Below are 21,033 nucleotides of genomic sequence, written 5' to 3'. Positions count from 1 at the left end.
CCATAGTGATTTGCTTAGACGATAGACTGGTGCCAGGACGCTTAGAATCCAACTTTAAAGGTGCCGTTTCCTGGCTTTGCAAGCCCTCTATAGACCAACTAATCCTATTAATAGGAGACGCCTTTTCTATATCTAGCTCGACAGATTACGGGGTACTCGGTCGTTAATAAAGCTTAGTAATTAATATACTGTATTTAGAATCTCGATCCCAACTATAAGCGGCTATTAAAGTGCCAATAAATGCTTTATAAATTCGAGCATCTAGTTATTAAAGAAAGTCTACTAGGGGAAATAAATATATATTACATAGCTAGATTAGTACGTATATCCTATCTATCAGCATATAATTCTTAATGGCTTTAAGGACTTCTTTACACCGCCTATCCTTTTTATAACCAATAAACGCGAAACTGCATCTTAGTGACTATCTATTTCTTTCAGCCTCATCTAACGCACGCGTAATAACTACCTTTGGCGATAGATACTAGACTATCCTTATCTCCTCTTTGCCCTTATTTATTTTAGTCTGCACTATAAGTATAGAATAATACTAGCGCTTTAGAGAATTATTATAAGATCCATCTACTACTCCGTTAAGTATAAATACCGGCCTATCTTTATCCTTAGAAATTCCCGTTAGTATCCACTCGCTAGCAGGGCTATAAATTATATTAATGTACTTTAGGAGTTTAGGATCGTCCAATGACTAGTGGACGATCTTTATACTGTAACGTCTATATCCTAATACCGCTTTAAGCCCAAATATTTAACAATTATTAAGATGAAGTTTTGCCGTTATAAGAAACTTATTAATAAAACTCTTATAGCGGTTAGTTTTCTTCTATAAAAACATAAACTAGTTACTTATATAAACTTTTAGATTCTTAAATACTCTAGCTAAACTAAAAGCAGCTAGCTAAAGAATATTACCCCCAACTAGTGCTCCTACGGCTGAACTAAAAACGGTTGGCTAAAGGACGTAGTCCCTAACTGGTGCTACTGGAGTAAGGCAAGGTAATATCTTGGTCTTATTATCCTTATCCGTTAGGGATTTAAGAGATGATAATTGTGTAGGGGTTAAGGGTGCGCTTAGTTCCTCCTTAAAGTGGCCTTAAGTAAGCCTATTCTCTACTCTAGAGTATATAAAGGGGGTTTTAATATCACTAGGGTAGGTCAGGTCCTTATTAGCATTCGTAAAAGAGGGAAAGGGCTGGCTTAGTATGCTAACACTAGAAGGAGTTGCCGTCGCTCTAACACCGCTAGGAGAGTTGAGTTTAGAAGGTATTAGCCTCTTATTAATACCTACTAAAGGGCAAGAAAGATAGGGCCAAACGCTCGTCATTATATCGTCTATACTAGAGTTAGTAGTAATTACCGTCTCCCTAATACTATAAGAAGAGTTAAGCCTAATAGGTATTAGTTCCTTATTAATATCCACTAAAGGGGGGAGACGAAGATAGGGTTAGATGTTGCTTGTTATATTATTAACGCAAGAGTCTATAGCGTTCTTATTAGCCTTATCTAATAATAAGTCTCTAGTGCGTATAATTCGCCTTTAGTTACTTATAGAGCTAGCAGCCTAATAGCTCGGAGTTTCTATAGGAAGTTGTTAATAGATTTTCGTTGCCGGTTATAGGAAATAGGAGTGGGGTATACTAAGTAAACATTTATATAAGGGAAGTACGGCAGAGCTGCTGGCACTAAGCGGCTTCCTATACATAGGGCTGCCTGAATCCTTTACAAGCTAAAGCGCATGGCGTATACGCCTATAGCTAAATCAAAACACGGTAACAACTTAGAAATACTGCAAACGTTTATATATAAGGTTTATTATTGGTTGCACTTATATCTAAATACCTTATTATATCCCAAGGGAACAGCTTAGCGTTTAAATATAATAAGGCCAAATAGAAGCAAATAGTAAGGCCTACTCCTATAGTTCTTAGAGCTTAGAGAATTGCGCTAAGACAGTTGGCATGTATAGGATATTCTACTCTTAATTTTATAGTGGAGACTTAGCGACTAGAAGAGCAAATGCCTTGCATTTTTAGGTACTGCTTATATAGGCAGTAGCATTATAGGGCATAAATTTGCATAAGGCATAGCCGCGTTAATTAGGGTACGATACACTGCTAATTTCATAAGGCGAGACAGGCACTGCTTATATTAGGCTTTGATTTAAGTGCCTATCTTTAATAATCCGTATAGCTATACCCCTACACGTACCACCCGCCACTTATTTTTATATATTATTTTATATAGGATCCCACGGGAGCCCCTAAATAGGTTTATCGGTTAATTCCCCTTAGGATTCCTTATTCTCTAGAACTAAAATATAACTTAGTGAAAACGTGCTGGTTATAATATTTACATTAAAACTAACCAGTAGCACTTCTAATAGCTTTCGGTATACGCCAGCTTATAGCCTTTTAGTTTACTTTATTTAACCTATTATCTCTTAGTCTCTCATTTACGCGTTCTAAAAAAAATTCCCTTTTAGGTAAATTTATATTATTCCAGCCGCGCCCTAAGCTAATAATATTTCTAGCTTCCTTATTCGTAAATTTCTGTTAATCCTTATTAAAAAAAGGTGCCTTAGCCTAGGCCTATATACTTGCTAGAAAACGCTACTACTGCTCTAAGTTATACTAAACTGCATCTCGCACCTGCTTTACAGTAGCATTAGCCCTAATATCCATTATGCGTAGTAGCGTTTAGAAATGGGTATTAGTGAAATTACTAGGTCCTAATATGTTATAGCGAAGCGGGGTTTCGCGAACAGAGAATTTTAAGTTATTTAAGTGTCTTAGCTAACGCCACCAGAATTACCCCTACTAGTTTAGTTTTATAAGACTGGTCCTCCCGCCTTCCCTGGGATCGCACTAACTATTTGGCTAAACGCCGCTGGTTCTAGCAGCCGCGCCAGACGCAGCCCACCTAATACTTCTACCACGTTACGGAATATGCAGAAGAACTATGCAAGGTTACGATCCAGGCAGCCCCTAGCTAATACGTTAGATCTTTCTCTTACTAATTGTCACGGGACACCCCCGTAACACCTTGCACACGTCCACCTATTTCCACCGACTTAGCAATTAGAGACTAACCACAAAATGGCAATCTAACGGCAATCTAATGGCAATCTAACGGCAATCTACGGCATTCTGCCATATTCTGCCAAGTTCCACTAAATTCTGCCAAGTTCTGCCAGGACCACAACCTAAACCCTATTCTGCCTATATACGTATTAACTAAGNAACTAAGTTAACAATATATNCCCTTTCTTTCCGTTTTCCTACCTTCTTTCCTTACGTAACGTCTTAACTTTATTACGCAGTTTATATACATAGCTTAATAATACCTACTTCGCTATATATTATTACCGCTTATGCTTACTCTATAACACTACGTTACATTAAAAACTTACACTACCCTCTAAAAATACAAAACGACCCTAAAGCCCCCACAACAGCCAACGCTATTATAGCTGCACTCTAAGAATAATTAGTAGGTATATAGAAGTCCTTTACGGACGCCCTTATACAGCACTAAGCCACTTTAATTTAATAGCAAGCCAAACAAGAAGTATAACAATAATAATTAATTAAAGCACTTTAAGAAGAAGTCCGCATCCTTAAAATACCTATATTAAGGCCCTAAGACCGAACGCTATCTCTGGAGATAAATACGCGGAATATAAGCCCTAAATTAGTAGTAGTTACTTACCCTATAGAACCGACTACTGCACTAAAACGATCTGAGAAACTACTAGACCCCCTAGTATTCACCAGTAAACAATAAGAGCTTTAGTTATTTTTAAGCCGGCTTAAGAATAAGCTAACCGGTAATACTAACCGCTACCCAACTAAAGCTAACCAACTCTATTACGCCCTAAGTTGACTAAGAGGAGACACAGCTAACCTTATTAAACCTTTTTAACCAAACTTAGTATAAAGCCTAGTCACACTTCTTAAAGCCACATATAGTAACCCAAACCGCTAAGCTACCACTTAAAGAAAGATAAACTAAATAACTTAAGAAAAGAAAAGTTTCCTAGTATACTTCCCCAAATTTAACCGCTACACAAAGGAAACAGGCTAAAATAACTCCGCACTAATTAACAGCCTTATTAAGTCCTTAAGCCCTAAACTAAAAACCTCCCTAATAGGCGTAGACCTCCCAGAAACTCTTAACGCCTACGTAAACATTATTAATAAACGGTATAACAATATACTACGCCTTACACTAAAGCCCGTTTATTAGTATAACATAACAACCCTATAAACGTCTATTAAGTTATCATCTTAACCTAAGCACCCTAACGCTATGGATATTAACACTAGGACCCTAGGATACGCCCTATTAGGGTCCTCTAAATAAGAATAACGCATTAAGCTAGGCCTCTGCTTTAAATATAAAAGTAGCTCCTACCTCTTAAACCACTGCTCCGTCCCTATACCCCAAAACAATTTACAAATAGCTAGCACTGGCAGCCGTTCACCACATTAATCTTCCAGTTACCGTCCCCGATCTTCATCTAGTTCCACCCCTACGTCTAGTAAGTACTATTTATAAGGACGAAGCTACAGCCGACGTCCTATAAGAACCCTACCCTAATTGCCTCTAAAAGGAAGGTCCTAGAGCTAAGTCGCTCTCTAGGACAGCTCTACTATAGGATCTCGTTAAACGCATTTAATGTTATAAACTCTAACTCTTAGAACCATAGCATAACCATTAACTGTTATCTTCGGTAGAATGGTTAATAGGCTAATGCTTAAATCCTAATTAACATAGGAGCTAGCGGCATAGGATTTATTAATAAGATCTTTATATAAGATAATGGTTTTACCCTAACCCCCCTTAACCGGCATATTAACGTATTTAGATTTAATAGCAAACGCACCATCTTAGGCTATATTACCCACGTAGTAACCCTAAAACTCTAATACCTAAACTATAAAGAACTAATTAAGCTTTTTATTACCACCCTAGGTTACTTAGTAATCCTTAAATAACCCTAAATAAAGCTATATAAGGTGACTATTAATTAGAATAACCTTAAGCTTCTATTTACCGCCTTCCGTTATAAGCAGAAGTGCTTTATAACTCGCTGCTTAGACCTAGAACCAAAATCTAAAGATTCCACCAGATTTTACTAACGTAAGATTTCTACTAAATTCCACTAATATAAGAATTCCACCGACACCCACTAAGGATCCGAAAATTCCACTAAGCTCTATAAGTTATTACTAAGCACTATACCGCCCTAAACTAAACAGAAACTTAAGCTTAGCACACGAAACTACCAGAAGGACTAGTATCCTATAATAAAAAGAATACTTAAAGAACCCAAACCTAAATCTAACACTAACTCTATACCTAATACTAAACCTAAACCTAAATAAGAAACTACAGACGAGCCGAACGAGCTCAGTACCCTAGATATCCGCATAATTAGAGCTACTCCGTTAGCGTAACTTGCTAAGAAACCTAAATATACAATCTTTGCTGTCACTATAGCTAATATTAAGAAGGCCTTAGCACCGAAGAAGTATACCGACCCTACTACAAAGGTACCAGTAGAGTACTATAACCGCCTAGAGGCATTTTTACGGAAAAAAGCTAATAAGCTACCGGAACACCAATTATACAACTATAAGATTGTACTTAAAGAAGGAAAGCAGCCTAGATTTAGACCCTTATATAGGATATCCTAAAATAAACTCTAAGTACTATAAAAGTATTTAGATAAGAACCTAAGTAAAGGATTTATTAGAGCAAGCTTATCGCCTATAGCCGCACTAGTAATCTTTATTAAGAAACCCGGCGGCAGTTTACGCTTCTATATAGACTACTAAGCTCTTAATACCATTATTATTAAGAACTAATATCCGATCCCATTAATATAGGAGACACTAAACCAACTAAGTAAGGCTCGTTACTACACAAAGCTTAATATTATCTCTACATTTAACCGTTTTCGCATTATAAAAGGGGACAAATAGCTTACTGCATTTTGTACCCAATATGGACTATTTAAGTACTTAGTAACACCCTTTAGCCTTATAAACGCCCCAAGCTTATTTTAACATTATATAAATAACACCCTGCGCCCCTACCTAGACATCTTCTATACTGCTTATATTAACAATATCCTAATATACAGTAATAACCTAACCGAATATTAGAAATACATTAACCTTATCCTATAAGCCCTATACAGAGCTAGTCTATAATTAGATATAGATAAATACAAGTTCTATAAAACAGAAGTCCTATACCTTAGACTCCTTATTTCTATAAATAGTATACAAATAGACCTAAAGAAAGTCGAAGTAATTATAAACTAGCAAGAACCCGAGAACGTTAAGGACGTAAGAGCCTTTATAGGATTTACTAATTTCTATTAACGGTTTATTAATAACTTCTCCGCCCTAGTTTTACCCCTTATAGCTCTAACTTAAAAGGATAAAGTCTTTATCTTTAATAAGGAATATAAGAAGGCCTTTACCTATCTAAAGGTTATATTTACTACTGCGCCTATGCTCTAATACTTTAACCTAAACTAAATAAGTGTTATAAAAGCCAACTTATCTAACTACGTCACTAGAGGCATCCTATCTTAGTATAACAAGAATAAAGTATTACACCCCGTAGTATACTTCTTAAAACAACTAAGCCTAGCCGAATATAACTACGAGATCTATAATAAGAAATTGTTAGCTATTATTAGGTATTTTAAATAATAGCGACCCAAACTAAAAGGCGCTAGATTTCCAATTAAGGTCCTTAGCGACTATAAAAACCTACAGTACTTTACAACTATAAAACAGCTAAGTTATTATTAGGCCCGCTAGTTAGAATATCTATCTTATTTCCAATTCTTAATTATATACCGCCTAGGCGTCTAAGGTTAGAAGCCTAATGCCCTAACCTAACGCTCATAAGACGCGCCAGCCCTAAAAGAAGCGCGCTCTTACCAAAATCAAATCCTACTTCGCCCTAAACTATTTAACCCTCCCACTAAAGATCTTACGGTATACGTCCTTAAAATAACTAATCAATCGATTAAATAGATTATAGTTAATAAATACCTAAATAACAAGTTTATTTAAGAGACGCTTAAGCTAATATAAGATAGTATCAGACGCTCTAAAAAGATTTCTCTAAGTAAATACGAAGCCTATAGAAATCGCTTATATTACCAAAACCGTCTAGTTATCCCTAATTACGATAAGCTTAAGCTCAAACTCCTTAAATATATACACGATCTACCTATCACCAGCCACCCAGGCCAAGGAAAAACCCTAGAACTACTTTAATAGGAGTATTATTAGCCGAACATATATAACATAACATAAAGGTATATCTCTAGCTACTATACCTACCAACAAGCTAAAGCCTCACATAAGACATATAACGGTCTTTTAAAGCCGCTACCCGTTCCAAACCAAAGATGGAAGGATATCTTAATTAACTTTGTTGTTAACCTTCTTAAGAGTAGAGGCTGTATAAATATTATAGTAGTTATAGACTAACTATCTAAAATAAGATACTTAATCGCCTACCCTAATATATTAACGCCTACCGTCGCCTAACTATTCCTAGATTACGTATAGAAACTCCACAGACTCCCTAAAACGATTATCTCCAATAGAGGCAGCTAGTTTATCTTAACATTCTAGAAGAAACTAACTACTTAACTCCACATTAAAGCACTATTATCTACCGCGTATTACTTAGAAACGGATGGCCAAACAAAACGCGTAAATACTATAATGGAACAGTATATTTAGATATACACGTCGTATTTATAAAATAACTAGATTAACTAGCTCGCATTCACTAAGTTTACTATAAATAATTCCGTCTTAAAAACTATAAAAGTCTCCCCGTTCCTAGCTAATTACGGCTAGCACCTACAAATAGGTTTTAAACCCTTTAGTAATGTTCCTTACCCTGCTTATTACGCCTTATAAGTTACAGAAGCAAATAAATTCGTAGAGAAGATGGAGGAACTATAACAGTTCCTTACTAATAAGATGATATGGGCTTAATTTATCTATAAAGCTGTAGCGAATAAGAAATAAACCCTAGCACTGGCTTACCAAATTGGCAATTTTATCTGGCTAGATATAAGAAATCTAAATATAAAACGACCTACTAAGAAACTTAATTAGAAGAACGCTAGCCCTTATAAGGTTAAAAAGGTTATCTCTCCTTATACCTACTAACTAAAGCTCCCTAATACGGTTAAAATCCACCCTATATTCTATACGTTAGTCCTCTACCCTACTGCCCCTATATTAGACGCCCTGCCTAAACAGATATAAGACCCTCCCCTACTAGTTAAAGTAGATAGTGAGAATGAGTACTTTATTAAAAGAATTAACAATATTAAGTACAATAAACGGAAACGCTAATATATATATCTTATAAAATGGAGAGGCTTTACTAAGTCCTTATAGGAACCCGTTAACTCTATAGGACTTATATAAGCCACAGAAGACTTTTACAAACTCCACCCAAAACTACCACAGCCCCATCTCACAGAAGCTCGAGTTTAAAGGGGGGGTACTGTTACGGGACACCCCCGTAACACCTTGCACACGTCTACCTGTTTCTACCGACTTAGCAATTAGAGACTAACCGCGAAATAGTAATCTAATAGCAATCTAATAGCAATCTAACGGCAATCTACGGCATTCTGCTATATTCTACCAAGTTCCACTAAATTCTGCCAAGTTCTGCCAGGACTATAACCTAAACCCTATTTTACCTATATACGTGTTGACCAAGCAACCAAGTTAACGATATATGCCCTTTCTTCCCATTTTCCTACCTTCTTTCCTTACGTAACGTCTTAACTTCATCACGCAGTTTATATACATAGCTTAATAATACCTACTTCGCTATATATTATTACCGCTTGTGCTTACTCCGTGACACTAATAGCCCTAGGGTTGCTACGAGGAGTTAAAGCGCCAGAAGTTGCTTGCTATAGCCAATTCGCTATATTATAGAAGCGAGAGGAGCCGGGGCTAAGTTAACGATAACAGTTATATTTTCCATAGTTATTAGAAGGATAATTTATTTTATAGATTATAAAACCTCCCTAATGCTCCGCATAAGCCAGAAAAAGAATCTGCTTATAAAGTAAAACATTATCTTTATATTATTTTCCAATACCCTAAATATAACTCTTAATAATGCGCAATTATAAAAATAGCTAATGCGAGGCCTGCGTAACTATATTATATATTAGTAAACCAATAGCTAAAATCTAGGGGGGCTTCGTATATTAAAGCTTGCCCTATAGCCTAAATTACCGTCTTTGTGGTTATCGCTATTATCCCAATTATGCTTATATACTAGAAACTTATTACCTAAACAGATAATGCGTATTTAGGGCGATCCTGTTAAAGCCATAATTGTAAATTCTAACTAAGAATAATAATAGCGTAATAAAGCCAGACGCGCTAGACGTTGGAATCTTTAGCTAAATTTTCGGTAAGGTATATTATAAAGAAGTAAATAATAAGTAAGCAGGAAAAGGCACTAAATAACCCTATTTTAATAATAGAAGGGTTTGGATATAATAAAAGCTAAGCAGTTATAATGAGGGTAGGGTAAGTAAATCTGCTAACGGGAGCCATAATCTTAAATATCTAAAAAAAATGGAAAAGAATGAAGATGAAAGTGGGAGCAGGCTAGTTTATAATGATATTTTTTCTTAGAAATAAGGCGGGCTATGTAAACGCTATATTATTACCGCTAAATGACTTAACTAAGCGGCTTCCTAATGAGTTATTGCCCCAACCTTAGGCGATAAAAGGCACTTAGGGCGTATAGGGGTTAGTCACCTCCTCTATTCTATTACTAGATTAAGTATTTAATACCGTTTATAATTTTAGGTAATACTAAATAGAAAAAGAGAAGAGTATGAATTTTTTATTTCAGCTGGTAACTTGCAAGTTTTCTATATCCTTATACCCCGCATTAATCTTTATCTCCTAGCTGTACGCTTATAGTACGGCGCTATAGTTTATAAGCACCAAAACTGTGTAGATACTTTACCGGACCTTCTATTAACTTAGTCTTAATATTAAACCCAAAATGTCTTAGAATAGGCTGGCTTGCTAGTATAGTTAACACCTATATCTTCTTTCCCTCTTCGTCCTACTTTTCTACTGCTATTTTAATAAGTGTACTGCCCTAACCAGACTTCTAATAAGACTCGTGTATAGTAAAAGTAGAGATTTTTATTAGGCAATCTTAGGAGTACCTAGCGCAAAATTAGCTACACCCCTAAGCCTATAACTTAAGAACCATACTAATGCCCCTTAGCGTGAGTTTGTTCCTTATAAAACTTAATATTATCTAGGTTTTTATCTTAACGCAGATTTTTAATACCCTTTAGGAGGCTGTTAAAAATACCTTCGTTTTATTAGCTTGCAAACTTATACTAGATAGATGGTGGTACCGTATAAATGTCCCCCTTTGGCAGTAGCTAAGGTTCTAGGCCACTTATAATAAGGATGCTAGAAATTATAGTTTCGCTAATTAACACTGTTGAATCTTGCCTGGCCTATAGCGACTTAACTACCTTAGCTTCGTTTTCATTGTATAGGCTTTCCATACTATAAACCCTTAAGGTAGAACTAAGAAACGCATTAATAAGATTAACTGTATAGGAGTTGTATGTGTCTATTAGGAATTCTTTAAAATATAGTCTCCGAATCTTAAAAGATAGGGAGGTTTTAAAAGCTAAAATAATAATACAGGTTGCTTGAAATACGTCTATATGCGTAAGCAGTCGGATTTAATAAGTAGCCATTATAGAAGAGAGTGAAGAAAAGCAAAATTGGTAGCAGAAGGAGGAATACCCTTAAAAGATATATGGAGAAGTTATAATATTAATTAGATAAGAGCTATTAGGACCATCGCGGATATAACAGCTATAGCCCCTACTCCGACCAACAGAATTAGGTTCTTTAGTATTACTATTCCACCCTTCCTTTAGATAGCATCTGGTAAAGGATTCCGTACGGTAGGCATAGCTAAAAATTATCGCTGCACGTATTATGCTGATTTATTGTTATATATTTTATATCTGCTTAGTATTACCTAATGCTTAACCTTTAGGAACGTATATATATGAGCCTAACGCTGCCAAATGCCATTAGATGCAAAGATAAGGTGCTAAGGCGAAAGATTTAGTTTCCTAAGCTAGATACAAATAACTACTATTAAGGGTTTATAGTGGATAGACGCGGCCTCTACTTTAAAACATTCTCTATACCTTTCTCTTTAATATAGTCCTCTAAGCCTTAGAGATTCCTCTAAATTATAGTCTGCAATTTAATTAGAATAGATACCGTATAAGAAATATTAAACGTACTTAAAATATATATACGTTGGAGTGGTTATATATTAATTTAAGGAAAGTAGTTAAATAGATAATATCCTATACTTATTACCCTCTAGTTTTTCTATAAAGAGCACTAAGGAACTCCTGTTAAGACTTAGAGAAGAAATAAATTAAGGAGTAAGAGAGTTTATCCGCAGTTCCCTCCTCTAGGTAGATGCAGAGAATTTCACTTAATATTAAATCATTAAGTGTTTAAGCGACTTGTCGGTATTTTAGGCAGTTAGAATTTCCCAGACCCGCACCTGCCGTTTATTAGTCTTTTAGGCCTGTAGTAATTTAAACCTCCAATAGGCCGGTGCTAGGACGCGACTTTAGAGGTTCCGTTTGCTAGCCTTATATACCCTTGAGTTAGTAAGTGCCAGAACGCGAAGAAGTTTTAAGCTTAGTAGTTAATCTAGGACGACTTTCTAATGTAATTAAAAACGCCTTTTCTAGATCTATACCGGCGTATAATAAGGTACTTACTCCTAGGCTAAGGTTAGTAATTAATATACTATAGCTTAAATCTTAATCCTAGCTGCTAGTGATGGTTATAAGAGGCTGCCAAATATACTAGTTTAAGACTAGTAGGGTTTAGCGAATTGCGGCTTAAAAGAGCGAGCTAATTGTTAAAAAAGTAGCACCTATGTTAAAGAATAAAGTGGCCGCAAATGGCTAGTAGAAATAGGGTAGACTAGGGAATGGTTTAAAAGGAGCGGTAAAAATAGTAAAGTTAAGGAAGTAATGAATAAAAGCTATAGAAGAACGCGATAAGGCAACCAGTAAAGTAGACGGTAAAGGCAATTATACATCCCTAGTATAATGGGGCGAAATTAGCTTTATATATTACTTATCTTTATCCTATACCCTTAAGATTTAAAGCATTCCTAGGTTTATTAAGGCGTTTTAGCCTTTAATTCTTATGGGACGCATTATTGCATTATTAAAAAGAAATTAATAGGAGCTTCTAGACTTTACGGCAGTAGATAGGCTACATCTAATTAACCAAGAAGACGGCTGCATATCCTTACTTTAATTAGCTGTTTAGTTTTCCATCATGGATCTTTAGAGGAGCACGAGTTGTAGTAGTAGAGTTTAGCATAGTATAGCGTCTTAGGGGTAATAAGGTGAGGGGCCAATGCACGCCAAGCTAAAATTGCAGGGGTATTATTGTTGTAATCGCAACGATAATCCCCTACAACATTTCTTGCTTCTTTTACTCTTATACCCCGTTACCTTCTTTTCTTAGTTTAACTAACCTATAGGATTATAAATGCCTCTCCGCTTTAGCAGTGTAGTAAAATGGATTTTAGCACTATAGTAATTCTATTCTATGGCCTTTCCCTTTTTAAGGCTAATTATTATTTACTATAGGATAAAGAAGTAGTCCTTCCCAGTGTACTGTTATAGCTCACTTACACCGTCCGTCCTTATTACGCCGTAGGTTTACCTTCTATTACTCCTCTCCTAAGGGATACTTATAGATAATAGTTATTGTTAAATAAGATTAAGCTATTTGCGTAATTCCTACGTTCTACTAACAAAGGCAAAGCAGTAAAAGCCTGTAAAAGAGTAGTAGATAAAATTCTGGAGGCCTTACCCACCGACTATAAAGAGGCGCTTGGCTTAAATAAAACCCTAACGGTCTTAGGCCCCTAGAATACCCTAGTAATCCCAAAAGCCGCGAAAGCCGTAAAAGCCCCAAAAACCGCGAAAGCCCTAGAGGCCTTAACGACCCCTATAGATCTAGAGACCAAGAAAGCCATAGTTAAATTTATTTTATTATTCCGGATTCTTAAAAGATAAGGAACCCCACCTCCTAATAGAAGCCCAGACCTACTTTACGGAGGAAGCCCTAAAAAACGCTAGAATTTATCACCGGCAGCTATAAAGCGACTGGTTATAGTTTACACGAAAATTCAGTCTCTAGATAATCGTGAATTAGAACAGTTTCTTAAGCTTTATAATCTAGCTAAGGGCGGATTACTTAAAGCTTTCTAGGAACTATATATTAAACCAATAGGAGCTAATAACTAGGTAATAATTTGTAACCTAGCTGATGTCCTTAACGTAGGCAAAAATGCAGTTAGTTGTAGGTTAATAAAGTCTATTCTATCTAAGACGCTAGATAATAAGGTAAAGCGATTAAAGAAAGAAGGTTATAAGCCTAAAAAGGGCCAACGATTTAGAGCTTTGGTATGGGAGATGGCCTATTTATTAAGAGGAGAGCGCCTTAAACTAAACGATATTACTAGCTAAAAATAGAGTCGTCTTAAACCTAGAGTACTTATTAGTCTCTATAACCTAAATTCCAGTATAATATTAGTTTTTAATTACCTCTATTAAATTAATAACTGACCTATAATAGTATTAAAAGGCATATAGCACCTAAAGAATTTGATATATTAATTGCTTAGATAGAAACATAACCACAGTGCTAGAAATGGATGGAATTATCTCCCTTAGCAAGGAACCTAAAGGATATATATCTCTATTGTGCTAATACTAACTCTATAAGTTAGCCTAAAGCCAGCAGCGCTATCTAAAGCCCTAGGGGTATAAAAAGATTAACTACTACTAAGCAGTCTAATACCAAACGTACTAGGCGCGAGTTATCTAAAATAAGTAGTCCGTAAGCCGTCCCTAACGGGAGTTCTAATTAAATATTTTTAATATCTTTAAGGGACCAATATAGCATAGCTAATCTTTATTTAGACCCTCCTAAAATACTATTACCTTTTAAATCTACCTTAATCCCTAAGATCTACTTATACCCTTTAGAAATCCCTCTTAACCCGAGCTATTACTTAACCCCTAGGATATCCTTCTCTTTTAAACCTACCTTAATTTCTTCTAATGCAAACCTAGACTATTACTTAAATTCTAAAGTACCTCCCCCTTTTAAACCTCTATTAATTCCTAAAATCTATTTAGATCCTTTGTTAATTCCTCTCGATTTAAATTCTAATCTCTAGCCAATTACTCCGCCAGCTACTACAGTAATAAATAACTAGCTTAATTTATACCCTATATTTCTATATATAGTAAGCCTTAACCTAAACCAGAATTCGCAATATAGCACTCCCTGCACATTTTAATATTATTCCTACTCTACTTCCAAGGAACCCACGGCCTTAGACAGCTCCTATAAGGCTACGGCCTTAAACGGCTCCTATAAAGCTACGGCTATATAGACCCATAGAAATATATAAGCATATTTACCCCCCTTCCCTATAAAGTATTAAGGCGTATTATTAAGTGCGCCCATTATATTGCCGCTCTAAAGTTTAGGGTATTTATATTTTATAGAAATCTTAAACCCCAGTAAACTATTATCTAAACTTAGCAGGCTAAGTGCTAATATTACTATAGCCTTTACCGTGCTATCCCCAGGGTTCGCCTAGATTTCCTTATTTATATTGTTGTAATATACTAGATATTGTTTTTTAATAAAGACTACATCTTTAGTAGTACGGAGGATTTTAGCAGCGTACTGCCTAGCAACTTTCTAAATATTTTTTATTAGCATACTGCTGATCTACCTGGCGTTAAAAATACCTTAACGTATAGTAAAATATAAGGTGACGTTGCTTTACTATTAGGTATTTTATAGAAGGGGAAGTCCTCCTTTTAGGAGGATAAGGATTGGCTCTGTGCTAATAGAAAGGCGCGTAAGTAATTTAAATATCTACTATCTATGCCAGAAGCTATCTATAGTGCGGATATAATAAGTCTAAGAAAGTAATAGACGCATTAGTGAATAGATATAAAGACCCTTTAAAGGGGCTAATTTTTCTTTAGCGGGGCTAATTTTTAGTAGGGCTGATTTCCGGTCGGGTAGGGCTTATATAATACCGCCCGTTCCTAAGAACCGTTATCGCACTAATGCGCGCCTAAGCATTAACGCGCCTTACGGAAGAGGTGCGGGCGACTTATAGAAATTATCTTAATATTTATAGGTAAAGAGAATGTATTATAGGGCGCATATAAATATATATCCTCTAGTCCTATATAAAGAGGCCACTAGACCTTTACTCCCGTTATTATCCTTACCTAGCACTTTTACCTTAAGAATAATATTGTAATAAAGCTGCCGGAAATTATAAAGGACGATTTAATTCTTAGACTAGATTATCCTCTTATTTCTCCTTAAGATTTCCTATAGGGCTTTAATAAACCTAGCACAGATTATAATGGTGTTAAGGTAAAAGATACTATATACCCTTTAGTTATATTAGTCTAATAGTTCTATAGGTTAAAGATATTTTTACCCTCTACTATATACGGCAGTGCTAGCAATATGGCCTGTACCTATATTACAGCGAACGTATCTTTTTAGGGATATTTAATTCTAATAGTTTAGTGGTTAAATGTATGGTATTCTTAGGTAATCTCGTACTTATAAAAGGCGGGCTGGAAATAATTATATAGGTAAAACATAAGGTAGAGGATAGGAATAATTGGCTTTAGATAAAAAATGCTCTATTTTCTTAAAAATTCTTTAAATAGGTCTCCTTTAATAATTAACTTAAGCGGGTTAAGATAAATATTATAAATAATATAGCTTTTTATAAGTTAACAGTTTTATAGGTCTTAGATATAATTGGTTTCCGCCCTACTTTAAGCGCTTCCCCCCTATATAGGAGACGGTTTACCCTACTTAGGATTTTTCTTTTAAATAGGTCGCAGAAGCTAGGTAAAGTGCTATTAGATATAGTTAAAGAGATGGAAAACGGAGAGGAAGCCATGGAATAGGTAAAGCGTAAGCTATAGCGTTGTAAGGACGAAGACTTAGCCAGGCAGATATTGTCTTTAAGTTTTACTTAGCTAATGCAAGAGCTACCTTTATAAGGAGGATCTTAAAATATAGAATCTAATATTATTAAATAGAGTTAGTTACGTAAGCGGGTTTCCATAGCAAAAAGTAATTTACTCTTAAGATTCCCGTATAGGGTATAAACCTATATACTTGCTTGCTCCTGTAACAATAAGGCCTATATAGTAGGCTATGGCGCGGGCGAATTGCTAGGAGAACGGAAGCCGTAGGGGATTAGTTCCCATAGGGCGGTAAAACATATTAGCATTAGTACCCGTAGGGGATTCGTTAGCGCAGGGGATTTGTTAGCGTGGGGGATTTGTTGGAGTAGTTGGGATATAGACTAGGCTCTATTTGCCTACTATAGTAGTTACAAACTTAAGAAAATTAAGGTAAAAGCTAGGGGGGATTTTTTTTTACGCAACCTAATAGCTTTACAGATTCTTGATATAATGGCTATCCGCCATACTTTAGCCTATTTCCAATACTATGGCTAGAAAACTGTCTTTAGGGAATTTATTTACTATAGGAATTGTTATAAAGTTCTTACATTCTTAGGTATAGTTAAAAAGATAGTAAAAAAGAAATCCTATAATAGATAGAGCGTAAGAAGAATATATCTCTCTACTAGCAACTGTTTCTTCTGTAAATAGTATAGCGAAGGCTATTATATAACGTTTTTATATTTCTACGTATAATTATAGCGTACCAATTTATGCCTCCTCCTATGCTACGCAATTACACTCGCGGCCGGCCAAGCTAGGTTTCTCTACTTATAATAGGTTAGCCTCCTATATTCCGTAAGTATACTTAGTCTTACCCTTTACTAATTCTTTACCACCTATAGTAAGGCTAGAACCCCCCTATAGGGTAACTGGCGTCTTCTTGTATTTATACTATCTAATAAGTCGAATTTAGGCTTGCTTTTATGTATTCTATGCCGTTTACGGCCCAACTTAAATTTATATACTTCCTTGTTACTCCAATTAAAACTCTTATAAAGTTTAACTTTGCTAATACGTATGCACCGCCTCTACTAGAGTTTTACTAACTAATGTATAAATAGACCTCTATAGGCCTCTATAGGCCTCTATAGACCTCTAAAGGCCTCTAAAGACCTTAACTTACCCGCTAAGGTAAGCAGCACGTAACCTACCCCTCCTATATCTTTAGTAATCTAATCGCTACTCTTAGGTACCTATCGTTATGATAGATACGTCTAATTTAAGCTAAAAGTCGGTCTATTGGGTTCTAAAGTTAGGGGGAAATATTTCCGAGGAGGATAGAAAACGAGATATTACCTTTATTAGGTAGGAAAAAGGCGATTTACGTAAAGTAAAAGTAAGTAATTACCTATATTATAAGTAAACAGGTCCCTAATATCTTAAAGATTTATAAGATTATTGGGATTATATATACTTAACCCAATATTCGCTAGGTTGCAGTTCCTATATCTAATGCGATTATTTAAATAAGTTCAGTTATACCACGCCATTGTGGTGGCGGAGTAGTTATAGCGGAAATTAATTATAAAGGAGCATTAATAAGGTCTAATTGCTTTTCCGGCAATATATGGTTTATAAAAGGTAGAAAGGAAGCTTTAGAATAATTAAAAAAAGAGGTATAGGAACTTAATAACGCCACCTAGGCTACTGCGCCCCCCTTTATAGTTAGACTCGTGTACTAGGCTGTTCCATTACTTATAGCAGCTTAGGTACTCCCGTATAGAGAATAATTAAGTATATAATGCTTAATTTTGTAAACTATATAAGCATAGCTTTTAAAGTATAGAACGCTATTTAATGTTATATACCTTTCCTTACACACTAGATAGCTATAGGGAATTTTTAGATCTAGTGTAAATAAATAGAGATATTTATCTTTAACAAGATCTATAATCTTAGCTGGCCAATTCTAACAGAAAATCCTCTGCTAGTAAGGTAAGCGCTTATTACCTATATAAAATAGACACTAGCAAGGGTTACATTTTAAAGGGAATGAGTAAGGCGTTGCTAAATCTTCCTGCTTTATAGCTATCCATTTTAACAAGTTAGGAGGCGTATTTTGTCGTTAAGCCTTTTAACATAAGTATAACTTTATAAAATTTCGGATAAGATCAATCCGCTAGTTAAGGCACACTCTATTTATTCTATTAAATACTAGAATAGGATTAGATAATAATAGACTAAAATAAAATAAAAAGCGACAAAGAATAATAAGATAAGCGCGTAATAACTAGGAAAAGGCCCTATATATAAGGAACGCATAGTTCTTAATTTACTAGTTATATACCTTTCTATTAGTACTAGAGGGTCAGCATAAAATTCTTGTATAGGTAAGGCGACTTACCTAGCGGTGCCTTTTAATCGGATGCTATACGCCATATACGATAGCTGCGTAATTTTTGAAATGCTTAAGTCCTTTAATCCACTCTAAATAATAAGGATGCTTATAGTGGAACCCCTACCTAAACACTCCTTCTATAACGTGATTATTAAAATGCTTCTATAGTATATCCTTCTTTATAAATAGGCGGGTCCGCTTTAGCGTTAAGAGTCGGCTATTGCTAATGTAGATAAGGCAAACCAGATTAGTAAACGTTATAGAATATAGGGTTTAAATAATCTTAATATCCTCTTCCTTTAATGGAACCGCGCTTTGCGTCACTTCTAGACTTTTTTAGAGAGGCGAGTCTAAGCTAATCTATTCTTTCTACTATTTTACCTATTAGTACGCACTAGTATTAGTATTAGCTGTACCTCTTTTTACGCCTATTATACTTTTATCTACTTTAGATCCAAGTCGAGATTTAATAGCCTTACTTAGGATCTTATCCTGCTGGCTTTCTTACTGATTATAATACTTAATGAGATTGCGGATAAACTTTATATAGAGTTTTATAGCGTGCCCTTCTTTAAGCTTATATAGCGGCTAAGAGAGCAATTTGGCAATAGCAGCATATTTACGGAATTTATATTATACAGCTAAACAGGTAGGAATGTCCGTCCTAACGTTACTACTAAGCTGCCTTTTAATATTGTAATTGTTAATAGCATTATAAAAGTTAAGAATAGCCTAGTCCTCTTTCCGTTTATGTAAAACGTTTATAAGACTGTTAAGTTTATGTTTGGCTTCGTCGTAACGGCCGTATAGTTTCGTTCCCTTCGCGGCGTTAATAGGGTAATATCCCTAGCTGCTAATCTTTCGCTTATATCGCTCTCGTTTCTTGTGAAGCTATAGAATCTTAGGGTGTTAATTAAGTTCTAACTGAAATTAAAGTTTCTGCTCGTTAGTAAGACCTATAGGGGCTTACTTATCCTATAAGATCCCCATCCATACGGTATATTAGATAAGGTTATCCTATAATAGAGTTCTAAAGTAAATCGACTGGAAATTGCGTTTAATTAAATTAGGTAAATAAAACCGTTAGTAGGTATTACCGTAATAACCTATTGTCTAATTTCGCTCTTCTGGAGTAAGGATGCCTAGAAAGCTCAGTTAACAGGTGTACTTACGTTAAATTAGATACTTACTATTTAGTTTTCTCCTAGAGGCTTGTTATAGCTAGTAGAGCTTAAGCAATTATTTAAATCCGGCTACTCGGCCTAACCATATATAGTACTCGCGGCATTTGTGGTAGGGGAATGCTTTAATATCCGATACTTCCCTACCAGCCATCTTCTTAAAATCTTGAAATATCAGCTGCGTTTCCTTCTTCTTCTTAAATTTCACTTTAAGACACTCTTTATGCGCTAGGATTTCTAGTTAAAAAATCTCTTCTGGCGAAGTATAGTAGTATTAAAATACATTATTAGCAATAGTAAGGCTTATTAGATGGGATAGAATATAAAATACTAGGATACTTTTAAGACGGAAAATAAACCTTTTGCTATAAGTCTATTAGTGCTATATACACCGTCTTTAATTAGCGTAGCTATATACTATCTACCTATGCCTTTAGCATTCTTAATATACACAAGATTTATAAGGGCGACAGTTATAGTTAGATTATAATTTTTCGCGTCGCGAACTCTTAGGATTATAATATATTTATATAAAAGAGCTTTATTTAAGCCCTTTGCGCTTAAACTTTTAATAAGGGCCTAGGGTCGTGTTGCCGTAGCACCGGAGAGGAGGAGGATTATTGCTATTTATACTCGAAAACAACTATGGCGAGGCTTTGCATCCATCGTCTAGTGGGCATTAAGAACTATATATAAGTCCTGCACATATATTGCATGCTTTTCCTTTTTTAACATGTCCAACTTAAATGTTAGTATTAAGTAGGTTGGAATCCACTATAATAAATAAGCCTAATTTCTAGGGAGAGAGGGAGTAACCGTATATCTTATATATTAAGCTCTGCGCTATTGTTTATACTGTGGCCTACCATATCTATAAACTTATAAAGTATTCGTCTCCAGTACGCCTAGATTGCGCTCTCCTTCTTAATTTAAGAATTCTCTATACGCCATTTAAGGTATATTTTAAACGTATTAGCCTCGCACTAATAAAGGGTCTTAATTGGGTTAGACCTAACTTTTAGGTAAAACCTAAATACTAACTATTAGCATTATGGAGTAAACCTTAGTTTAAATATATATAAACTCTTTCTACTACTGGAACTTATGGTTAATAAGGGCATTAGACTATTTGCTCCGTTTTAACTTCGCCCTACCTTAACTATTATAAAATACCATCCTTTGCCGTAAGTATTCACCCTTAAAATTGGCGTCTTCCCTAGCCTTAGAGTTAGAGCTTAAGTTAGAGCATAACCCTAGCTTAGAATAGGACCGCTATCCTAGTT

This window comes from Cenococcum geophilum (genome assembly GCF_001692895.1).
Source record: "Cenococcum geophilum 1.58 unplaced genomic scaffold K441scaffold_17, whole genome shotgun sequence".
Taxonomy (NCBI): domain Eukaryota; kingdom Fungi; phylum Ascomycota; class Dothideomycetes; order Gloniales; family Gloniaceae; genus Cenococcum; species Cenococcum geophilum.
This window is presented reverse-complemented; position numbering follows the sequence as displayed.